Source organism: Monodelphis domestica, chromosome 5, assembly GCF_027887165.1.
Source record: "Monodelphis domestica isolate mMonDom1 chromosome 5, mMonDom1.pri, whole genome shotgun sequence".
NCBI classification, from domain to species: Eukaryota; Metazoa; Chordata; class Mammalia; order Didelphimorphia; family Didelphidae; genus Monodelphis; species Monodelphis domestica.
This window is the reverse complement of record NC_077231.1, coordinates 114578394-114602404: the sequence shown is the minus strand read 5'-3', so window position 1 is coordinate 114602404 and position 24011 is coordinate 114578394. Positions and strand designations below refer to the sequence as shown.

General features: G+C 35.4%; 1 protein-coding gene across 1 annotated transcript in view; it reads left to right on the top strand.

The window, feature by feature from the left end:
- Positions 1 to 24011, top strand: part of CRACR2A (calcium release activated channel regulator 2A) — a 226554-nt gene that overhangs the window by 17587 nt on the left and 184956 nt on the right. Inside the window, 2 exon segments of the mRNA XM_056799129.1 lie at positions 4195 to 4378; positions 13067 to 13315. The gene's annotated coding sequence lies outside the window, so the exon portion shown is untranslated.

The following is a 24011-nucleotide window of genomic DNA, read 5'->3' as shown; positions in this document are numbered from 1 at the left end:
GAGAGCCATGGTGGCCTCTCCACAAGGTGGTATTAAGCGAATCAGTGTCTTCCCCAGTTAGCTACTGTATGCTCTACAAAGCAGAAGGCAAATGCATGAAGCCTCCATTCCATTCTTGATGACAATGAGCTATGACTGTCAAGGAAGTTTGAACTGATTTGTGCCACTGCATTGTGTGTTTTCTGTTCTTCTTAAGGAATAAACTGGGTAAGCTCTCTCTCCTGCTAATAACTGACTTTCTTGCTCCAAATAGTTTTCTGATGCAGAATGCTCATGGTAGTACAGTAGAAAGAGAACAATACCAACCCCAGGAGTTCTATGGTTATAATCCTGCTCAGCCCCAAACTATTTGGGTGACCTTGAATAAGTCACTTTACAGAACTGCTTAATTTCAGCATGAGAAAGGACATTAGAGGTCAATTCATCCAACCTGTCCCTGTACTTTTGGCAACATCCTTAACAAATCATCTTTCAGCATCTACTTGAAGACCTCCATTGACAGGAAACTTACTACATGCAGAGAGACAGTTCTTTCCCTTTTTGAGATGCTTTGATTTATAGGAATGTTTTCCTCATTCTGAGTAAAAATCACCTATTGTTCCTATTTTCATCTTGTGGAGCTAAGTAGAACTAGTCTAATCACTATTTTATATGATAGCTTTTTAGATAATTGAAAACATATCAGAAGAACTGGTTGGAATTTAATTCAATTCAGCTCAACACATTATTTTGTAACTGCTGTGTGCCATGTCCAGTAATAGGTTCTAGGGATATGCATTCTTTTCTTTAAGTTAAAAGTATCTAGTTCCTACAAACCATTTTCATTTATATCCAGTTCCTTCACTATCCTGGCTAGCGTCTTCTGGATGAGATTCATTTTCATAAGAGGACCGACCATCTACGATCTGTCATTGGGTAATGGGAGCTGTTGGTGCTGTTCCTGCTCCTGTACTTTTCTACCCTCTGAGCTGAGACTTTAAGAGGAGGGAAGAATTTGATTGATATGTGAATTAGGGTGCTTATATTTTGCTCTTTTGTTTATTTATTTCTATGTTTTGTTTCCAAATCTAGCTACTATCAATAAATAGGATCCAAAGCTCCTCCATAGCCAGGGATCCATTTTAGTCTTTTATAAGCATCTTTTAGAACAGCAGTAACATTTATCTGAATAAACTTTTGTGACTACTGAGAGAGAGCAAAATAAGCTTCAATTAAGCTTGTAGTTTCCTAGCCTGTGCCATGGAAAAGAGTGATAGTATAGAGGTCCTTGGCACACACTAATATCCTTCACTCTTGCCCAACTGCCAGTTTTGGACTAGCCTGAAGAAAAGAAGGAAAGTGTTAGTGTGTGTTCATGTGTCTGCATACTTACATGAACATGTGTGACATGTATAGATTGATCTTGGGCTAACAAGTGTGTTATGCAATGTGAAAGGTCAGACTTGGATCAGTGTGGAAAGTGGTTCCCTCTTCATGTAATTTGTAAATTGCATTTTCAGATTTAACATTTGCACAGAATGATAAAAATTTGGAAAATACTGTTTTAACAGGTAGTTTTTATTTAATAAAGGCAGATTATTACAGGTAGTCAAAGGGAAATTATATGGAGAAAAGGTATTGTTCAAAGGGAACAATTGTCTCAGATTCTGCGTCTGGTAATTTTAAGGGACTTTAGACCTTTGCTTTATTAATTATTCCATATGCAGTAGTTCTTTCCTCAGCATTTATGATCAGTAGTCACTCTGCCTTTGTTTGAAAATCTCTAATCACTAGAAACTCATTGTCTCATGAAGCTGTCCATTCAATTTTTGAATAGCTCTAATTGCTAAGAAGTCTGTCCTTTAAGGCAAAATCTCCCTTCTTCTAACTTCCTGTTGTTCATGTGTTCTGTCTACTTAGTGGAGCTACACAGAATCTTATACTCTTCTATAAGACAGCTTTTCCACTTTTTTAGAAGAGCTATCATGTGTGAAACAGAAATGAAGAGAGAGAGGATTTGTGGGACAAGCCTGAGTTACCTACATGAAAATAATTTAGAACAAAGTAAAAGTCCAAGACCTGAAGATAAGTTAGAGAGGACTGAAAATGATCTTAAACAAAAGGAAATTGAAGAAATTAAAAATCTAAACACAGGACTTACACAACATCTAGTCAAAAGACACTGAGTTACAAGGGAAGACCAGTTCAAAAAGAGACTAGGGAATGTTTCTTTTGTCACAGGAAAGGTCACTTGATTAGAAACTGCTCTTTGAAGAAGGAACATGAGATTAATAACAAAGACAAACACAATGCACAAACTAGGTACAAGAAATCCATTTGCTGTTCACATTGCAAGTTAAAGTCCTCACAGCAAGCTCCAAACTTGAATGAAATGCAACTGGCTATAAAAAGTGGAGCAAAGCCAAAGTATTCTGATATGGTTAGAAAAGAGTTATGAAGCCAGGCCCACAAAATATATAGTGTGACACTTGGAGATAGAAGAAATAGTGAGAAAGAGGCTGCAATTGAATAATAGAAAAAAGTTGGGAAATAGTGTAAAATTGGTGCAAGAAAGTGACTCTGTGAATGATAGTCATTACAATAAAGCAAGAGAAAGGCTGAGACAGATTAAAAAAATAGAGGCAGAAATTAATGAAATGACATCTCAAATTGTAAATGAAATAAGGGACTTTGATAAGACCTGTATAGTAACCACACAGGAAAAGTCTGTAAAGGAAATCAAATCTTTCTTAGAGAACTTTTTACAGTATAGAATGGATAATGGGATTGAATTATGCAATAGAAAAAGAGAGAAAGAGTTTAACTGCAAGTCCTCTCTTCATTTCTCTTCCACACATGTCACTTCAATTAAACAAACATTGATTAAACACCTGGTGTATTTAGTACTGTACCCACTAAAGCCTTCTCTTTTTTAGTCTAAACATTTCCAGCTCTTTCAGCTGGTCCCCATATGACATAATTTAGAGTCCTTCCATCCATCTAGTCATTTGCATATTGACCTGCTCCAGTTTTGTCAATGTCCCTCTAAAATTATGATTTTACCAGGGGTTGTCTGACAGTTACAGAGTAGAATGGGACTATTACCTCTCGAGATTGTTGGGATGCTCTACTTTTCTTGATGCAGCTGAGGACCATGTTAGCTTAGCCATTTTCATTCAGTGTAGTCAATTCAGCTTAATTTAATTCAGTTCAATTCAGCAAGCGTATATTTCATTCAGTCGTTCTCATTCAGTCGTTCTCATGTCTGACTCTTCATAACCCTGTGGACCACAGCATGCCATACTCTTCTATGCTCTCTTCTCTCTCTCCCTCTCCTCTGTCTCCCCCTCCCCTCGGTTCCAAGTGACTAAGTATCATTTTTAAGACAGAAGAGCAGCAAGGGCTAGGCAATCAGAGCTAAGTGACTTGCACAGAGTCACACAGCTATGCAGTGTCTGAGACTAGATGTGAACCCAGATTCTCCCTACTCCTGTCCCGGAGCTTAATCTACTGTGTTAACTAGCAGTCCACCTCCCTTCTCTTCAAGTCTGTCTGGGTTCATGTTCATTGCTTCCAGGTAACTATCCATCTCATCCTCTGCCATTCCCTTTTCTTTTTGTCTTCAATCTTTCCCAACAGCAGGGGCTTTTCCAATGAGTCCTATCTGATAGGAATTACTGCATTTCTGTTATGTATCATAGGAGCTTGGGAAGTGAGAGATGAATGAGTTCTTTCCCTGAAAAGCTTATAGTTTACTGTCTTTGTAGTAAATTATACTCCCGTCTTTTTCATGGAATCTGCCAGGAATTTAGTCGTCTCATTTGTTAAATGAGGGGATTAGATTAGATGACCAGGAAAATTTTCTCCAACTCTATTATTGAATGATCTTGCGATTCTGATGTGGAAGATTGCTGGAAATTGTGAAGTCTGGGATCACTTAACCACTTTTGGGTGGAAAAGAAGAAACTTAAGAGGAAATTACAACATATGCAATATTTTTTGTCCAAGTATCCTTTAATAGAATTAAAGCTAAGGTTAATTTTGAAAATAAAATTCATTATGTGTAATTTGATCTAGACATAAATTCTCAGATATGTTGTAGTCATCTACAACTAAATCACTAATGATTAAGTTTTTTAGTGTGAGTATTTACTCCTCAGAAATTAGTAAATACTACAAATCAGAGCTTGACGTATTATTTTAAACTTTTTCTAGGGGGTATCTGGGTGGCTTAATGGATTGAGAAAGCCAGGCCTAGAGACGGGAGGTCCTAAGTTCAAATCTGGCCTCTGCCACTTCTCAGCTGTGTGAACCTGGGCAAGTCACTTGATCCCCATTGATGGCCCTTACTGCTCTTCTTCCTTGGAACCAATACATAGTATTGATTTAAAGATGGAAGGTAAGGGTTAAAAAAATTTTTTTTCTACACTTAAGAAAGTGAGACAAAAAATGTTAATAATGCATACTAAACTTAAAAGTGTATCATGCCTACATTTTTAAAAGTGAAAGGTCAAGCATTACCAGCATATCTGTGCATAATATTTTCATGTTTGACATGCAATATGGAAAAGCATCATTAATCCAAACAAATACAAATTTGGTCATTGAATTTGCAAAGAGTTACATTGTTTTGGGGAAGGCATGCTTAGTGTCTTGTAGAAAAATTCATTGTTCTTGCTGAACTCTAGGGTTTAGAGAAAGAAGCTTTAGTGACTTGAGATGTTAGAATTTCTTTTTGGTGTTACCATAGGACTATCTACAGAAGACACCCCATTTGGCATATGTATATATGTAGGGGAATAAAATGATAAAAATGATAGCCCATATTTCCATGACATTACACTTTACAAAACATTCTCTTCATAACAAATTTGTGAAATAGGTCATACAAGTATCATTATCCCTGCATTACAAAGTAGGAAACTGAGGCTCAAGGAGTTACCTCTTTGACTCTTGATTTGCCAAAGGCCATACAGCTAGTAAGAGCCAGATGAGGTGCTGGCTCAACCCAAATGATATGCCCATTGGTCACTGAAAGACCAGCAGATACTAGCAGAGGAGTGTAGCCACCAGAGGCACCACATTCACTAGGAAGCAGGCTTAGGGAAAGCGGTGCAATGATATTACTGGAAGCCATATGTGGGCATGGGTAAACTAAGTAATTTTAGGGCTCTTCCATATATGTATCTGGGCAAAGTTTACTCCTTATATATTTACCCTTCATGTTTGATCCCTGTGCTTGCCTCCTTTCCCCATTAATAGTGTGTATACTTTGGAGTTATCATATTTGTGGGAAAGTGCATTTATAAGGGGGAACTTTAATTAGTTATTTTTCTTGCTATTTTACTTCTTTAAATGCCCTTGCTTTGAACAAATTCTATTCTGTGGCAGATTAGAGGGAAAAAATTGAACAGGCTGGACCTTGTGAATTATTGAGTGGATGGAGACACAAGGAGTACCTTTACCCTGGGATAACTAGACTGAAGGGGTGCCGTATTTCACTTAGGGGTGTCCCCAAAGCTACATTGACAATACTTAAAATTCAAGATGGTCAACTGTCCCATGAAATGGTATTTATTCTTACCTTAGGTCACATTCTAAATCCAGTTCTCTTCTAGAGCTTTATTTGCTTCTCTTTCATAGACTTGATAAGAATTTACTAGGGACCTCCTATTTTCTGGGTACTACCTTAGGCTCTATTAGAGGAAGACAAAAACCTACAGCCTCTGTCTAAATAAGCTAACATTTGATTGGGGGAAAGAATATGAATGCCAACAAATAAATGTAAAACAAATTAAATGTATTTTCTGAGAGTGGAACTAGGAACTAGAGGTTTAATGATAGGTTCCCTGGAGGAGATGGCACTTGATTTAAGCCAGGCGCTTCAGCAATATCAGTTTGGCAGCTGCATGGAGGATAGGTTGGAGAGTGAAAGGAGTGGAAGGAGGGAGAGTCATTAGGGAACTATTGCAAGAGTCCAGGTGACAAGTGTTGAGATCCTAAACTAGGGTAGTGACTTCATGAGTGGAAAGGAGACAGACAAAGATATGTTGAGATAGAATTAAAAAAAAACAACTTGATGGTGTATTGGCTATTGGAACTGAGAGAGAGGGAAGAGTCCAAAATTTTGAATTTGGGTGATTCTAAAGGATGATGTCAACAATATAAATAAGGAAGTTAGAGAAAGAGGAGGTTTCAGAGAAAATGTAGTATCTTGATAAAGACATTGTTGGGTTTGAGAAACTTATAGGCTATTCATTTCAATAAAAAGGAAATTTTACCCTGCTGGGCTAGTCTCCTTACTTGTAAAACAGGAGACTTGTTACCAAATGATCCCTAAGGCTTTTGCCAGGGCAGCTAGGTGGACTGGGTCTGGAGTCAGGAAGACTATCTCAGATACGTATCAGCTGTGTGACTCTGGGAAGATCACCTACTTGCCTCAGTTTCCTCATCTGTAAAACGGGATGGAGCAGGGAATGGCAAATCACTTCAATATCTTTGTCAAGAAAACCACAGATGGGGTCCTGAAGAATTAGATGTGACTAAAATTACTGAATGACAATAACAATAAGGTCCTTTACATGACAGTCAAATCTAACCACTCTTTACCTCCTATATGCCCTGTTTTCTTTTGCTTCTGGCCAATTATATATGCCACTTACTCCAAGAAACCAATCCAGATTGTTAAAATTGGCAATGACTTTGTTCTTTAGATTTCACATCAGATTTCGTTTTATTTCTCTGTTTCATTAGTCTTATATAATTTTTTTATCTTTTGTATTTGTGTTTTATTTCCATTCTACATTGTAAATTCTGTGAGGAGATTTTTGTATCTCCTCCAGCACCAAATACAGTACTTTAGGCAAAATTAGTGTTTAATAGTTGTTTTTGGATTAATTAAATAATGAATACAATATTTATATCCTGTCCTCTCCTGACCCTGTACATTGCATGTACAGTCAAGAAGATGTTTTTTGTCACCTCCTTCTAGTGATTTGTACAACAGTCTTATTCAACAGTAGGTGGAGGTGTTTGAAGGAGAAGAAAAGAACAATAACACATTTTTAAAAAATTAGATATTTTTAACATTCTTAAAATTTTTTTTGAGTTCTATATTTTCTCCATCTCTCCAGCCCCTCCTACACCCACTAAGGAGGCAAACAATATAATATCAATTATACATGTTAAATCATGCAAAACATAGTTCCATATTAACAATGTCACAAAAAAGCAAGAAAAATAAAGAAAGTGAGAAAATTATATTTCAATTTGTACTTCATCAGTTCACCAATTCTCTCTGGAGGTGGATAACATTTTTCATCATGTGTCTTTTGGAATTGTTTTGGATCATTTTGTTGATTATAGTAGCTAAGTCTTTCAAGTTATTCATCATTTTACAGTATTGCTGTTACTGTATGCAATCAAGTCCTTATTCTTTACTTTGTGTGAGTTCCTATAGGTCTTCCCAGATTTTCCTGAAGTTATCCCACTCAACATTTCTTCTAGCAAATATATATTTTTATGACATTCCATCAAGATCATATAACACAATCACTGGACAATCTGGTCATTCTCTAATTGATGGGCATCCTCTTCATTTCCAATTCTTTGCTGCCAGAAAAAAGAGACTGTAAATACTTTTATACATGTAGATCTTTTTCCTTTTTCTTTGATCTCTTTGGGATATAGACCTAATAATGATATTGAATCAAAGGGTCTGGCACAGTTTTTTAACCTATTGGGCATAGTTCCAAATTGTTCTACAGAATGATTCAACCAGTTCACAACTCCACTAATAGTTCATTAGTATACTTGTTTTCCCAGTCTCCTCCATTATTTGTCAATCCTCATAAGTGTGAGGTGGCACCTAGAGTTGTTTTAATTTGCCTCTCTCCAAACATTAGTGATTTCAAACATTTTTTCATATGACACGAGATAACTTTGACTTCTGAAAACAACCTAGTTATATAATCTTTGCCCATTTATCAATTGGGAAATGGTTGTTATTTTTATAAATTTGAATAAGTTCTCTATATGTTTGAGAAATGAGACCTTTATTAGAGAAACATTGTAAAAATGTTTAATATTTCTTCATTGTATTGAGTTCCTTTCAGCTAAGTGTAGTTTTTCTGATTTATCTATTTCAATTAGCTCTATTCTTACTTTTGTATTGTTTGAATTCATGATGGCTACCCTTGCCTTTTCTTTCTTTTTTAATTTAGTTGAAGCATATTAGATTCTGGTCTACTACCTTATTTTATGTGTGTCTTTTTGTTTTAACTGTGTCTCTTATGAACAACATATTGTTGGATTCTAATCCAATTCTACTCTCTGCTTCTGTTTTATGGTTGAGCTCATCCTTTTCACAGTCATGATTACTAACTATAGGTTATGTGTATTCCAATCTGCCCTCCCTTTTATTGCTTCCCTTTCTCTTCCTTTTCCATCTTACTTCCTGTTACAGATTTCTATACTCAAATGAGTATGTGTATGTATATGCATATACATATGCATGCATATATATGACTATATTTACATATATATTCTTTTCTCTTTACTCAATTCCAATAAGAGTGAGGTTCAAGCACTGTCCACCACCTCTCTCATTTTTCCTGTTACTGTAAAAGCTCTTCTTATGTGAGATAACTTCTCCCTTTCTTTCTCTTCTTTCCTCCTTTCAGTATGATTTTCTTAACCCTTGATTTTTTGAGATCATTCCAAAATAATTGACTCACATCTATGCTTTCATTCCATGTAGATTCCTTTTAACTACCCTAATAATAACTTTAATTTAGACTAATAATAATAAATTAGTGGTCCTGATAAATGCCATAATAGTAATAAAAACATTAGTTATATGTATTTTCTTCCCATATAGGAATATAAATAGCTTAAACCTATTGAATCATTTATTATTCCCCTTTCTCATTTACCCTTTTATGCTTCTCTTGAGGCAAATTATTAAATTAACTTTGGTCTTTTCATCAGGAATGCTTGAAAGTTCTCTATTTTATTAAATATCCATTTTTTCCTGAAGGATTATTTTGTTGTTTATATTTTTCTTGGTTGTAATCCTAACTCCTTTGCCTTCTAGAATATAAAATTCCAAATCCTCTGATCCTTTAACATGGAAGATGCTAAAGATCTTGTGTTATTCTGGATGTGGCTTCCTGATATTTGAATTGTTTCTTTCTGACTGTTTGCAATATTTTCTCCTTGGTCTGAGATCTCTGGCATTTAGCTATAATATTCCTGGAGTTTTCATTTTGGGATACCTTTCAGGAGGTGATTGGTGGATTCTTTAAATTTCTATTTTACCCTATGGATTGGGAAAGTTTTATTTCTAATTTCTAATTTTCGAGGTTCTTCCTCCCCCCAACCTTATCATGACTTTCATGTAGTCTAATAATTCTTAAATTATGTCTCCTCAATCTATTTTCTAGATCAGTTGTTTTTCTCATGAGATAATTCACATTTTATTTTTTGTTTCATTCTTTTGATGTTGTTTAATTGTTTCTCATGTATAATGGAGTCATTAGCTTCCACTTGCTCATTTTTTTTAGAAGTTGTTTTCTTCAGTGAACTTTTGAACCTTTTTGTCCATTTGGCCTATTCTTCTTTATTAAGAACTCTTTTCTTCTTGTCTTTTTGTGCCTCCTTTACCATTTGATCAGTTCTGTTTGTTAAAGTGATTTTTTCTTCAAAAATATTTGTATCTCTTTTACTGAGGTATTAATTCTCTTTTCATAATTTTCTTGCATCACTCTCATGTCTTTCCCCAATTTTCCCTCTACCATTCTTATCTCATTCTTTAACCTTCCAAGAGTTCTTATTGGGCTTTGGGTCTTTTTTCCTTTTTTCCTTTGAGTTTTTTTTTTGGGTAGCTATTTCCACATTGTTGTCTTCTTCTGAATTTGTGTCTTGGTCTTCTTTGCCAATATAGTAGTTTTATGGTCAAGTTCTATTTTTGTTGTTTTTTTCATTTTCCCATCCTATTTCTTGACTTTGAACTTTATGTTAAAGTTGGACTCTGGTCATCTGGGGTTAGAGAGCACACTTTCCCAAGTTTTAGACTTCGTCATGATATTGTTTTCACATCTAGTTCTATGGGTCTATAGGTTTTCAGTGATCCTAAGGCAGTGTGATCTGGGTTGAGATGTGGTCACTGCTCACCTAGTTTGTCCTCTGGTTTTTACCCAGAAGGGCCCTATAATCCCCTGTAGCCACAAGCTCTAGTGTTCTTTTTGGCCCTGGAACTGTGACTTTTGGACTGTTCTCTTGAAACCACAGGTGCCAATGCTTCTTTCTTTCCTGGAACTCGTGGCCCAGAAATACAAATAGGCAATAAATTTTCCAGTCATTATCAGGTCCTGCAACTGGTACTAACAAGTCTGTCTAACTGATTGTCCACCCTTATTATTATCTCTACTTTGAGAGCTCCTAAAGTTGTCACTGTTGCAGCTGGCTCCAAGGTCCACCATTGTGGGTGCTGCTGCTTATTCTCTATGCCTGTCCTCAGCTTAGCTCACACCTCACCTCACCTCACAAACCTCTTCTGCTGATCTAAGGCATCTTAGACTTGAAAAGTGTCTCATCCTGACCTTTTGCTCAGTCTGTCAGTCCAGAATTTTATTTGAGTTATTATTTTACATTGTTTGCAGAGAGAGATTGGGAGAATTTGACTGGGCTACTGCCTTTACTCTGCCCTTTTGGCTCCATCTCTAGTAGATCAACCTATAACATTTTGAAGTATGATGGGAGATTATTGTCATTTTATGTCCTGATGATACTGTGAGATTTATACATCTATCAGACAAAATGTAATACTATTATCTTCTTTTCCTCTTTACTCTTTTCCTCCCACCCTCTCCCCTTTTTTCCTTCCTTCCTTCCTTCCTTCCTTCCTTCCTTCCTTCCTTCCTTCCTTCCTTCCTTCCTTCCTTCCTTCCTTCCTTCCTTCCTTCCTTCCTTCCTTTCTTCCTTCCTTCCTTCCTTCAACTGTAGAATAAATTGCCAGGAAAAGTAGTTAGAGTACTGGGTTTTGAATCAGGAAGTGTTAAACTCCTGCCTCTGTCACTTAGTAGTTTTTCATCCTGGGCAAGTCATTTAATTTCTTTGTGATTCAGACAAATTTGTAGGACTCATCAATTAAGTCATAGGTGGGTTATAATCTGCAGTAGTATAGGAAGTTGTTGAATATGTATTCACTCTCTCTCCTCTCACCATATACATGAGTGCATTAGAAGTATCATAGTCATACAGATGAAATATTGGATGTAGAGAAAGGAAGACATGTTCAAATCTTGTGTCTGACATTCATTTGATGATCCTGGGCAAGTTATGTCTGACTCTGAGATGTATCTACACATTATAATTATTGACCTACATTAGTCAACTGTAAATACACACAATATACATAGATACCATACTAAATTATAAAGATATAATCCCATTTTATAAACTTGCTGCAGCATGTATCTGGTTTTAAGAGCCTATCACTTAAATGAGAAACCATGAATATGGTGCACAACCAGGAGATAGATAGCAAATCCAGGTCATTACATTGGTCTAGTTTCCATCCCTGTATACTCATAGACATTGATGCTCTATTTCTTCTCACCCCTCCATTCAGTTGCATCTTATATGAATGAAATAATGAGATAGATTGTTTTTCTAAGGGTAATATTTAACTCATAAAGGCAATATGAAGAGGCCTGGGATTTAATAGACAGAGGTAGTTTTTTATTTTGATTCTTGTCTAGGTTGTTGGGATTGGACTTATTTTTATCCATTGTAAGGGGAGCCTACTGAGTGGCACAAGTTGGTGGCAAAATAGTATAAAAGAATGAGCAGTCAACATTTGGTCAAGGGGATGACAAATATGATCGAAAAAATGTGTAGATGAAGGATAAGGAGTGGGGTGCAAGAGGGATATTGTTGTGTAGTGGGAAGAGTAATGGGTTTGAAGACAAGAGATGACTTGGGTTTGAATGTTGACTCTGTCATTAGTAAATGATTTTGGCTAAGTAATTTCATGTCTTTGGGTCTCAGTTTCCTCATTTTCACAATGAGAGAATTTAAAATTAAAATTTCAAAAATGAGAGAAAATGAGATTCTTATATTCTATTTTGAGTATATTTCTAGTTCTAAATCCTATGATGATCTTTAGATTAGCAATGTAAGGAATTTATAATTCCATGATTTCTTTTGTACAAGGGAAAATAGAGAATCTCCAACTTTAGGATAAAGGGATCAGAAAAGGGAATGGTGTACCTAGGCAGGGATGTAGAAATGATAAAATCTTGGAACTAGAAGAGACCTAGGAGATCATCTAGGCTAGTGGTTTTTCAAAGTGTAATCTGTGGAGCCCTGGGATCCCTGAAACCCTTTAAGGAGGTCCACAAGATCAAAATTATTTTCATAATACTTAGATGTTACTTGTCTTTTAAAATACTCCTCATTTTTCTAACTATATATCTGGGTGAGGCCTGATTTTCTTCATATATTTCAACTAAAACAGTATATCATAACAACGTGAATGCAGTAGTAGATAGGAGAATCCAGCTGTTTTCTACTAAACCAGACACTAAGAAGATTAAAAAAATATTCAAAACAATACTATTTTTCACATTATTTTTTGGGAAAACATTGTTTTTTAAATAAAATATTCTATTTATGTTAATAGGAAATATATTATTATGATATAAATTGATTCATATTTTAAAAATATCAGTTTTAATTTCTAACATGTTATTTATTAATATATATAAGCCATATTTTAAAAAAAGGTTTTGGGAGCTTTAAGTAATTGTTAAAAGTATCAAGTAGTCCTGAGACCAAATTGTTTGAGAACTGCTGATCTTGTTCAACCCTTTCATTTTACAAATAAAAACAATGAAGTCCAGAGAGGGAGAGGGACTTAGGAGTGACACAGAAAGGACAAGATTCAGAAATACATTCATATCATGGACCCAGGAATAGCTACACATAGTTGTAGACTGAGCTGGAAATTTAACTGGAAAGACCCAAACTGAAGTTGATTAAAGTTAAAGTGAGGAAGTCTTCATTCTCTCTATTCTTTTTGCAGATGACATCACCTTAATTCTTCAAGGAAGCTGGCTCAGAAACATGGTCAGGTGATATGATTATTGACAAAGGGGTGTAGCCTTTATATGGATTGTTGTTCTTCATAAATTTTATCATCTAGGGAATCCATTATATATAATCTATCTCAACTGGATCCCTCCCCAAGGAGAGCAAGAAGCTACAGAAAACTGGAGGAGTAAATGTCCTGAAGAGCTCTCAGTATGAAGAATTGAACTTGTCCTCAAAGCAGGTATGAGATTATCTTTGTAATTCATTTTGCTGATAAAAACTATTCATGTTCAAGATTATATAGAGGGGAGAGAAGGCTCTAAGAAAGCTAAGAGCAATCAATAAAGGCTTGTGATGATGATGATAGTGAACTCAAGATGGTGTCTTCAAAGAATTGATCCCCTGAAAATCTAGTAAGTGAGGCAACCAGATCAAGTTTAGGAAACATCTGGATTTCATGAACTTTCAGTTTCACATATCTAGAGGGTAGTTTTAATAGGCTTAATCTTCTAATAATTCTTTCTTTCTGGTCCAGGGAAGTGGCTTGATTCTTGGGTTATCAAAAAGAATTAATGCAGAGCTTATCAAATGCTTTCCTCAGGATCAGGAGTTACCCTTATCCTGAAGAAATTTCCCTGGTGGTCGATGGTATTATAAGAGCCTAACATTTGGGTGTGGAAAGGATACTTGGATGTCATCCAGTCCAGGCCCCTCATTTTACAGATGAAAAAACTGAAGCCCCAAGAGGGGTGTGACTTGCATTAAAGTCACAAAGGTAGCAAAGGCAGCAGGGTCTTGAATTTTGGATATTCCTCTGCATGACTTAATGTTAAAAGAGCAGCACAGCAGTGGCTAGCCTGGAAAATGCCTGGTAAAAATAATAGTGTACTGTTAGTGTTTGAAAACTATTTTCTTAATGAATGCTTATTGGCCCACTGACTGTTAGCTCTATAAACTGTAAAGTTCTGTCATGTTCTGCTAGTCTTGGTTCTCTACAGTTTACAAAGAAAGAGCTTTTGTTTTCACATGAAGGAAGTCATGTAAATATTATTTTCATTTTACTGAGGAGGAAAACTGAATCTCAGAGGGAGATTTTCTAAGGTCACATAGTTAGCAAATGCCAGACCCAGAATTCAAACCCTGGCTAATATAATTTCCATTGCACAATGCTTGACATCTAGGGGATTTGTCTAGAATTGAAGGACATTCTCTTCCCCCATACCCTCTACACAGCTCCCTCACCAGGTGAGACATATTGTATATTTGTGTATTGTATTTGTGTATATGTATATTGGTGCGGGGTCAGTTCTGAGGCACTGACTATCCATGCAACTTATTGATCCCATCTCCTACAAATTGTATAATTATGCTGTATATCGCTTTTCACTGATTATCAGGACTTACACTGTATTAGCAATTCCTGGAGAATATAGGGAGAATGCCTTGGGACCTCCCATAACACCTACATTTGTACCTTGAACATACTGAATGTCCAACAAATATTTATTTGTTATTTATTTTAGAATTAAGAAATTATTTTGATTTGTTTTTCTTTTTAAAATCTAAATATTTTATTTTCCCAATTCCATGTAGTAACAATTTTGAATATACATTTCCTAAACTTACAAGATTCAAATTGTCCCCCTCCCTTCTAATCTCTTTCCCATCTGTGAGATGGTAAGCAATCTGACCTGGGTTATGCATGTATTATCATATACAACATACTTCCATATTTCTCATTGTTGTAAAAGAATATTCAGATAAAACCAAAACCCCCAAATAAAAACAGAAATAAACTAAAGTAAAAAATTATATGCTTTGATTTACATTCTGGTTCCAATATTTCTTTCTCTGGAAATGGATTGTATTTTTTGTCATAAACTCTTTAGAATTGTCCTGGATCATTGTCCAATAAATATTTATTAATTGGCTTCCATAACATGAATGTACAATAGTCCCATTAGTTTAAGTTTTATATTTTTGATTATTCAGGCATCATCAGAGTCAGAATCACAGGATCATAGGATTTAGGTTTGAAAAGGACCATATAGGTTTGTAGGTGATATAATGAATATGGTTTGACTAAATATAAGAGAATGTGGTTGCTGATATTATAACTCAAGTCAAGTGACTTTTTATTTAGTAGCTTTATTTACAAAATGGAGGGAAAGAGTAAAGTAGAGAAATGTGGAAGAGGGTAAGCAGTCTAGTTAATCACCCTAAATGGTTCTCGGGTACCTGGCTCAACTCAGGTACCAGCTTGCTTACCTTCTACCGGTTATGATTGGTTATGGTGATGAGATAGACAATATCTCAACACAATGGAATCAAAAACACTATTACCAGACTTTCAGAAATGGATAATTTTTTCTAGGAAAGGTACTTCCTTTCATCTTTCTATGCCTTTTCACATTTCAGTGAATGTAAATTAATTAATCTATGCACCAGGTGTCCTTTGTTTGTACCTGGGGGATGATAGTGGTGAGGAGTAGATTGAGCTTGGCTTGAATCATAAGACTTTAATGACGGAATAACATAGCAGACTGTTTCTAGCTACCTATAGGCATTAATTGTGTTGTGTCCCTAAGTAAAAGAAGAAAGGTCTGGAAGGAGAGATCTGGAAGGAGAGAACACAAAATCCTTGTGTTACCCACTGACTAGCTATGTAGAGGTCAGTACATTTATAAAACTAGTAAAATAGGGGAAGTTCTAGGGCCTCTAATCTAGCTTTGCACCTTACCTATCATCTTTAGTCAACTCAACAATTGAAAGAACATTTAAAAAATAGCTTTATTGTTGCCTTTCATTTTTATGCTACAGCCACTATAGTCATATAGCCGTGCCCACAATATAGTAGTGTGCCTGTCTTCCTGCAGCATCTTTCATAATCTGGGTCTGCAAGAGATCTTCACTGCAGTTTTTAGATGTTGCTAAGATCTCTATAGTTGTTAAGACCACATAGATGATCTTTGAGATTATCTGATCTAATTTTAGTCCCTTATTTTTCAGATAATGAAACTGAAGCTCCAAGAGGTTTTCTGGTTGAGTCACCATTGACTCATCTGACACCAAATCCAGTGTTCTTCACATTCTACCCTTAAATGGCCCTGCCCCCACTAAATTCTGTCTATTGCACACAACAGGAAAACATTAAAAAAAAAAAAAACCTTAAGCACCGCCAGTAATTATAGTAACTATGTCTGAAAATGTATCCTACCTCCCTCCATCTTTAGTCCCTACCTTGATACTGAAGAAAGTATGTTTCCTTTTTTTAGTTCTCCAAGAATGATTCTAATTCAATGACTTTTAGTATTGTTATCATCTTTTTTAATGTAGTCATTGTGTATTTTATTATTGTGTTTTTTTGCTTTCTTCCTATTGCTTCTTATGAATCTTTCCATGTTTTTCTGAATTCCTTGTATTTATTGATTTTTGAGAAGACAGTGGGATGGTATAGTGAATCAAGTGCTGGACTCGGAGGAAGAGAGACTTGCTTTCCAACTTGCCTCCAATACTTCCTATCTGGATGACCCTAGGCAAGTCACTTAACTTCTTTCTGTTCCACTTTCCTCATCTGTAAAACTGGGATAATAATAGCACCTATCTCTCAGGGTTGTTGTATTATTCGCAGTAGCAAAAAACTAAAAACAAAACGGGAAATGGATGAACAAATGGTGGTTTGTAAATGAAACAGTGTTATGTGCTATCATAATAATTGCTGGTATTTATATATTGCTTTTAAGTTTGCAAAGCTATTTACGGATGTTATCTCACTTGAGCCTACTATGAAAAAGACGGTGCCAGGCATTGGGATTACAAAGGCCAAAAACCAAAAATATAAAATACTCACCCTAAAAAAACTAAATAAGGAGGTAATGGTTGATGATGCAGAGGGGATATGAAAAATGGAGATGAGGAAGGTCCTGAAGAATCTAGCAATGGACAAGCAGGGTTAAAATGCTTACTATGGAGGTGGGGGGGAGGGTTAGCTAGGTAATTTAGTGGATTAGGAGCCAGGCCTCTAGACAGGAGGTCCTGGGTTCAAATCTAGCCTCAGACACTTCCTAGCCCCTGGGCAAGTCACTTAATCCACAATGTTTAGCCCTTACTGATCTTCTGCTTTGGAACCAATTTTGGAGACACCACAGGCCTTGCCCTCAAGGAGCTAGCTCACATTCTAATGGAGGAGATAAGATATATAAATAGGCACATATCAGAAGAGATGGAAGGGAGCCTTGAAGGGGAATTATATTGATTTTCTCAGAAAAGTAGGAGGAGAGATTTTCTTCTGAGGGAGAGGGCCATGGGATTGGAATGAGGCCTTCATCAGAAAGGAGAAAGTTTGGACTGATGGGGTGGATTTCATAGTAGATGCAGTAGGATAGACTTAATAAAGAAAGAATAAAAAGATGATCCTGAAGCACTGAGAACCAGGTGAGAAGCTATCATATGAATATGTAGGAGACACAAATACCAGCTGTATGAATCCCCCTGGTTCTTTTCATCAGCACTGAAGTAGATGTTGAGAAAATAAATGATAGGTAATCAGTGGAGGGGGTGATCTAGAGGCAATGAAGATTAGAAGAGTGAGAATGTAGAAGAGAAGTAGTGGAGTTGGAGAGGGTTCAGAGTGTCAAGGAATCCAAGAAGTGGAAGGCAGTGTATAATTGGATTGTTTATTGTGTCAAGTCTAAATAAGGAGGAAAATGAGGCCAGAGAATGAATGATATACTAGAAGATACAAAAGAATAAGTCTTGGAGATAGTAATGGAGGTGATGAATAGGCTTAGGAGGGACAACTAGGTGACTTAGTGGATAAAGAGCCAGACCTGGAGATGGGAGGTCCTGGGTTCAGATCTGGCCCCAGACACTTCCTTGCTGTGTGAGCCTAGGCAAGTCACTCAATCCCAGTTGCCTAGCTCTTACCACTCATCTGCCTTGGAACTGATACAGCATAATGATTTTAAGACAGAAGGTAAGGGATTTCAAAAATGTTTAGGAGCAAAGGAAAGGGATCATAGGTCATCAGAACACAGATAGTTGACTCATGAATTTAGAGCAGGGAAAGACATTAGAGGCCACCCTCTTCATTTACAGATATGGAAATTGAGACAAAGGTGAGGTAATTGGCAAAAAGTCATACAGATTGCAAGTGACAGGGCTGGAAAGAGAATCAAAGACTTCTTATTTACAATCCATTTTTCTTTTCACAACATCAGTTTCTTCTAAAAGATGAAAGATAGAAAGACATAGGAGATTATGATCAAAGGGTGATATATCTGAGCTGATGAAATCATTAATTTAGAGCTAGAAGGGACCTTAGATATCATCTTGTGCAATTCACTCATTCTACATGTCTTCTGCCCTTCTTGGTGTCCCAACACTTATCACAATGCCTGGCACATAGTAGGTGCTTAATAGGTGTTTATTGATTGATTGGCTGATAAGGAAACCTGAGTCCAAGACAGGTTCAGTGCTCCTCTAACATCATATAGACAGTAGTCATCAAGCCATGGTTTCAGGAAATGGATGTGGAATGGTGATGGGGTAGCTGAGCCAGAGTGAATATGGAGGCTATAGGAGTTGAGGTTCATGAACTGAGATGCTTGAAGAGATATCACTGTGAATATTGAAGTCTCCAAGTATGAAGATAGAAGTTGGGGTATAGACAGACAGTGGTGTTCTGATAAGTGCTTAACAACTGGCTCTCTGGAGGGATATGCATGACACACTTTAAAATTCAATCTGCATTATTAACATTTTCTTCATCACTTTCTTAAGGCTAGACAATATACAAAACAGTAAATCAAGCTGTAGCTTGTAGCACTTGCCAGTTTCCAAGGTGTAGATGCTCACACTGAAAATTTAACAGTTTGAGTTGGGTCCAGAACATCTATAGTTACAGAGGAAGGCTATATATCTAGCCCCAAACTCTCAGAGAAAAGAAGACAAATGACCAAGAGTCTTGTAGGTACTGAGTAAGCATTTATTAGAAAGAGTCTTCTGTACATTCATAATTATAACCCTTCCAACTATCAAAAGTTGTTTTTAGGAAAGTATTTCCTCTCACTTTCCTTATTTGTTAAGTGAATATATTGGATTAAATGCTCTCTAAGTTTCCCTTCTACCTCTTAATACTAAGTTGTATCACATACAGGAGAAAGTGCCTTGGGTTTGGAGTCAAAGATGTGAATTTAAGTCCCACATACAACCACCATACCTGCCTGATCTCAGGAAAATGACAAGCTTTCATTCAGTTTTTTCATCTGTAGAATGAGAAATGAGAATAGTAATTCTTGTACTACTTACCTCATGTTGTGTGTGTGTGTGTGTGTGTGTGTGTGTGTAAGAGAGAGGGAGAGAGAAAGAGAGAGAGAGAGAGAGAGAGAGAGAGAGAGAGAGAGAGAGAGAGAGAGAGAGAGAGAGAGAGAGAGAAAGTGCTTTGTGAACCTTAAAGTTGAGGGATTTTTTTAAGTTGTGTCTAACTCTTTGTGACCCCATTTTTGGCAAGTATACTGAATTGGTTGATCATATCTTTCTCTGAATCAGACAAAGCACTCTATCAATGTAAATTATCCAAACTTAAAATATCCAAAACTCATTTTTAAAGAAATTTTCAATAGATTTATTGGCAGTTTTTGTTTATTATCCAAAGTATCCCCTATTATGTGGCCACTCTCAATAGAACTCCACCTTGTAATAGAAAAAAAAAACAGCTAGGCAAAACCAAGCAAGTCTAATAAAGGAGCAGTTGTGTTCTGATCATAGACATCAGAATATTCACAAAATAGGGAGAGTTATAGACATTATATTTGAAGAAATTATCAAGGAAAACTGCCCTGATATTTTAGTACCAAAGGGTAAATTAGAAATGGAAAGACTCCCCCAAACATTCTCCTGAAAGTGATCCCAAAATGAAAACTGCTGGGAATATTATAGCCAAATTCTAGAACTTCCTGGCCAAGGAAGAAAATATTGCAAACAGCCAGAAAGAAACAATTTAAATATTGTGGAGCCCCAGTCACGATTGCACAGTATTTAGCAACTTCCACATTGAGTGATCATAGGACTTGGAATATGATATTCCAGAAGTCAAAGGAATTAGGATTCAACCAACTATAAAATACTAAAAAAAACCCAAAAACTAAGTATAATCCTTCCAAGGGAAAATGGATACTTAATGAAATAGAGGACTTATAAGCATTCCTGATGAAAGGTACAGAGCTGAACAGAAAATTTGAACTTCAAATCAAGAGAAACAAAAAGGCAAACAAGAAAGAGAAATCGAGGGATTCAGTAAGGTTTAAACTGTTTATATACCTGCAGAGGAAGATGATATTTACAAATATTAGCTTTCACTGTTAGGACAATTAGAAGACATATACATAGATAGATGGCATGGGATTGAGTTGACTATAATGAGATAATGTTAATAAAAACAAAATTAAGGGGTAAGAGAGGAAGGAGAGATACAATAGTGTAAACTATCGCCCATGAAAGAGATGTAAGAGAGCATTAGCCTGGAAGGTGAGATGGGGGTGTCAGACAATGCTTTAACTTTAATCTCAAAGAGGGAATAAAGCACACTAAATTGGATATATAAATCTATCTTAATCTATAGGGAGGTAAGGTGGGGAGAACTGATAGAAGGGAAGGTAGATTAGGGGAAGCTGTGGTCAAAAGTAAAACACTTATGAGGAGGAACAGGGTGTGTGTATGTGTGCATGTGTGTGTAGGGAGAGAGAAGGAGGGAGAGAATGATGGACAAGGGTAAAATAGGATGGAAGAAAATAAAGTTAATTACTATAATCATATCTATAGGGGCATCTTTGTGACTCAGTGGATAGAGAGTCAGGCCTAGAGACCAAAAATCCTCAGTTCAAATATGACCTCAGATACTTCTTAGCTTTGTGACCCTGGGCAAATCACTTAATCCTAATTGTCTAGCCCTTACCACTGCCTTGGAAATAGTACTTAATACTGATATCAAGACAGAAGGCAGTGATTTAAAAATAATTATCATAACTTTAAATGTGAACGGGATGAACTCATAAAATGGAAACAAGTAAAGAATGGATTGAAAACTAGAACCCTACAATATGCTGTTTACAAGAAACACATTAGAAACACAGAGACACACTAAGTAAAGTTAAGGGGCTTGAGCAAAATTTATTTTGCTTTAGCTAAAGTAAAAAAAAGCAAGGGTAGTAATCATGATCTCAGCTTAAGTAAAAGGAAAAAATAGACCTAATTAAAACATCTAAGGAATGAAATAATATCTTGATAAAAGGTACCATAAACAATGAAGTAGTATCAATACTAAATATATAATGGTATAACATTCAGATTTTAAAAGAAAAAGACAAGTGAGTTAGAGGAGGAAATAGAGTGTAAATCTTTGCTAGTGGGGGACCTCAACTTTCCCTTCTTAGATAAACCTAACCAAAAAATGAACAAGAAAGAAGGCAAGGAAGTGAGGAGAAATTTAGAAAAGTTATATATGATAGAATTGTGGAGAAAACTGAAAGGGAATAGAAAGAAATATACATTTTCCTTAAAGGTACATGACATCTATACTAAAAGTGACCATGTGTTAGAATTAGGACATAAAAATCTCACAATGAAGTACAGAAAAATAAAAAAAGAGATTAATGCTTCATTTTCAGAGACTAATTGCAACAAAAAATACATCCAATAAAGGGTCATGGAAAGAGATTTTAAAATTTATTGGAAAATAACCAATCTAATCCTAAAGAATAAGTGGATTAAAGAACAAATCAGAGAAACCATCAATAATTTCATTAAGGAGAATGAAAACAATGAGAAAAATGCCAGAATTCGTGGGATGCAGCCAAAGCAATACTTAGGGGAAATTTTATTTTCTAAATGCTTACATCAATAAAATATAGAAGTCTAATCAATGAATTATTTGGGCATGCAACTGAAATAAGTAGGAGAAGAACAAATTAAAAATTTCAATTAAACATCAGATTGGAACCCTGAAAATTGAAGCAGAGATTAACAAAAATGAATATATGAAAACCACTGAACTAATAAATAAAACTAGACTAGAAGGTGGTTTTTATAGAGGAAAAAAATCACAATAAAAAAAAAACATTGGTTAATTTGTTTAAATAAAGGAAAGAAAACACCAAATTACCAGGATGAAAAATGAAAGGGTCAAATGCACTAGGGAATAGATTTCCAATCATTAGGAGCTATTTTGCCCAATTATATGCCACCAAGTTTGACAATTCAAGTGAAATGAATGAATATTTACAAAAAATATAAATTTCCCCAATTAACAAAAAAGGAAATAGATTTCTTAAGTAATCCTATCTTAGAAAAAGAAACTGAACCAAAGTCACAGAAAAATCCCCAGGACCAGTTAGATTCACAATATTCACAAATATTTAAAGAACAATAAATTCTAGTTATATAAACTATTTGGAAAAATAGGTAAAGAATGATCCTGTCAAATTCTTCTTATGAAACATATTATGTTGATACCTAAACCAGGAAGAACATAGAGAAAGATAACTATTGGACAATTTTCCTAATGAATATCGATGCAAAAATTTTAAATAAAATACTAGCAAGGAGATTACAGTCACATATCATAAGGATCATATACATGAATGAATGGGTTTTATACCAGAATGCAGGACTGGATGCATTTTAGAAAAACCATCAGCATAATTGACCATATCAGCAACAAAACCGATAGAAACCATATGGTTATCTCAATAGATTCAGAAAAGGAGTTTGACAAAATAAAGTAACCATTCCTGTTAAAAACACTATGGCTGAACAGGTTAAAATATATGATTATAATGGGATACTTTTATGCCATAATAAATGACAAATAAGATGATCACACACACACAAAAAACTATGGAAATACTTATATGAAGAGATACAGATGTAAAGTGAGCAGAACTAGGAGAATGTTGTACATAATAACAATAGTGCATGATGATCAGTTGTAAAAGACTTGCCTTTTATCAGCAAGGATCTAAGACAACTCTAAGGGACTCATGATGAAAAAGGATATCTACCACCATAGAAGGAACAGAGTGAAAATGCATATTGATACATGCCATTCTTCACTTATTTCCTCCATGAATTTTTCTCTAGTTTCTAAGCAATGAGTGTTATTTCATAATATAACAAACAGAAATATGTGTTCTATGATAATATATGTACAACTTATATTATTTGCCTTCTTGGAGAGAGGAAAGGGGTATGAAGGAGGAATATAAGAGACATAGATTTTTGGACTTAGCTAATGTGAGAATTTGTTTCTCTTGGATAAACATTTATTATAATTTATTATATATTTATAACAAATTGTATGTATTATACTATTATGTTACATATAAAAATGGTAACTAAAACAGACTAGAAAACACTGGAATAAATAGGATATTACTCAAAATGATAAATTGCATCTTTCTAAAACTTGATCAGCAAGCATTATTGGTAATGAGGATAAATTAGAATCCAATCCAGTAAAATCTGGAATAAAGCAAAGATGCCCATTATCACCACTACTATTCAATATTGTACTAGAAATGCTAGCAATAAGAGAAGAAGAAATTGAAGGAATTAGGTAATGAGGAAATATTATTCTTTGCAGATGAGATGATGGTATTTTAGAGAATCCTAGAGAACCAACCCCAAACTCATTGAAATAATGAACAACTTTTGCGAAGTTGTAGGATAGAAAATAAACTTTACATCAGTATTTCTCTATACTACCAAAAAAGCCCAACAACATGATATAAAAAGAAAAATCCCATTTAAAATAACTGTAGAAAAAATAAAATGCCTACGAGTCTAACTCCCAAGACAAATCCAGGAACTATATGATCACAATTCCAAAGCATTTTTCGTATAAGTAAAGTCTGATCTAAACAACTCAAAAAACATTATTT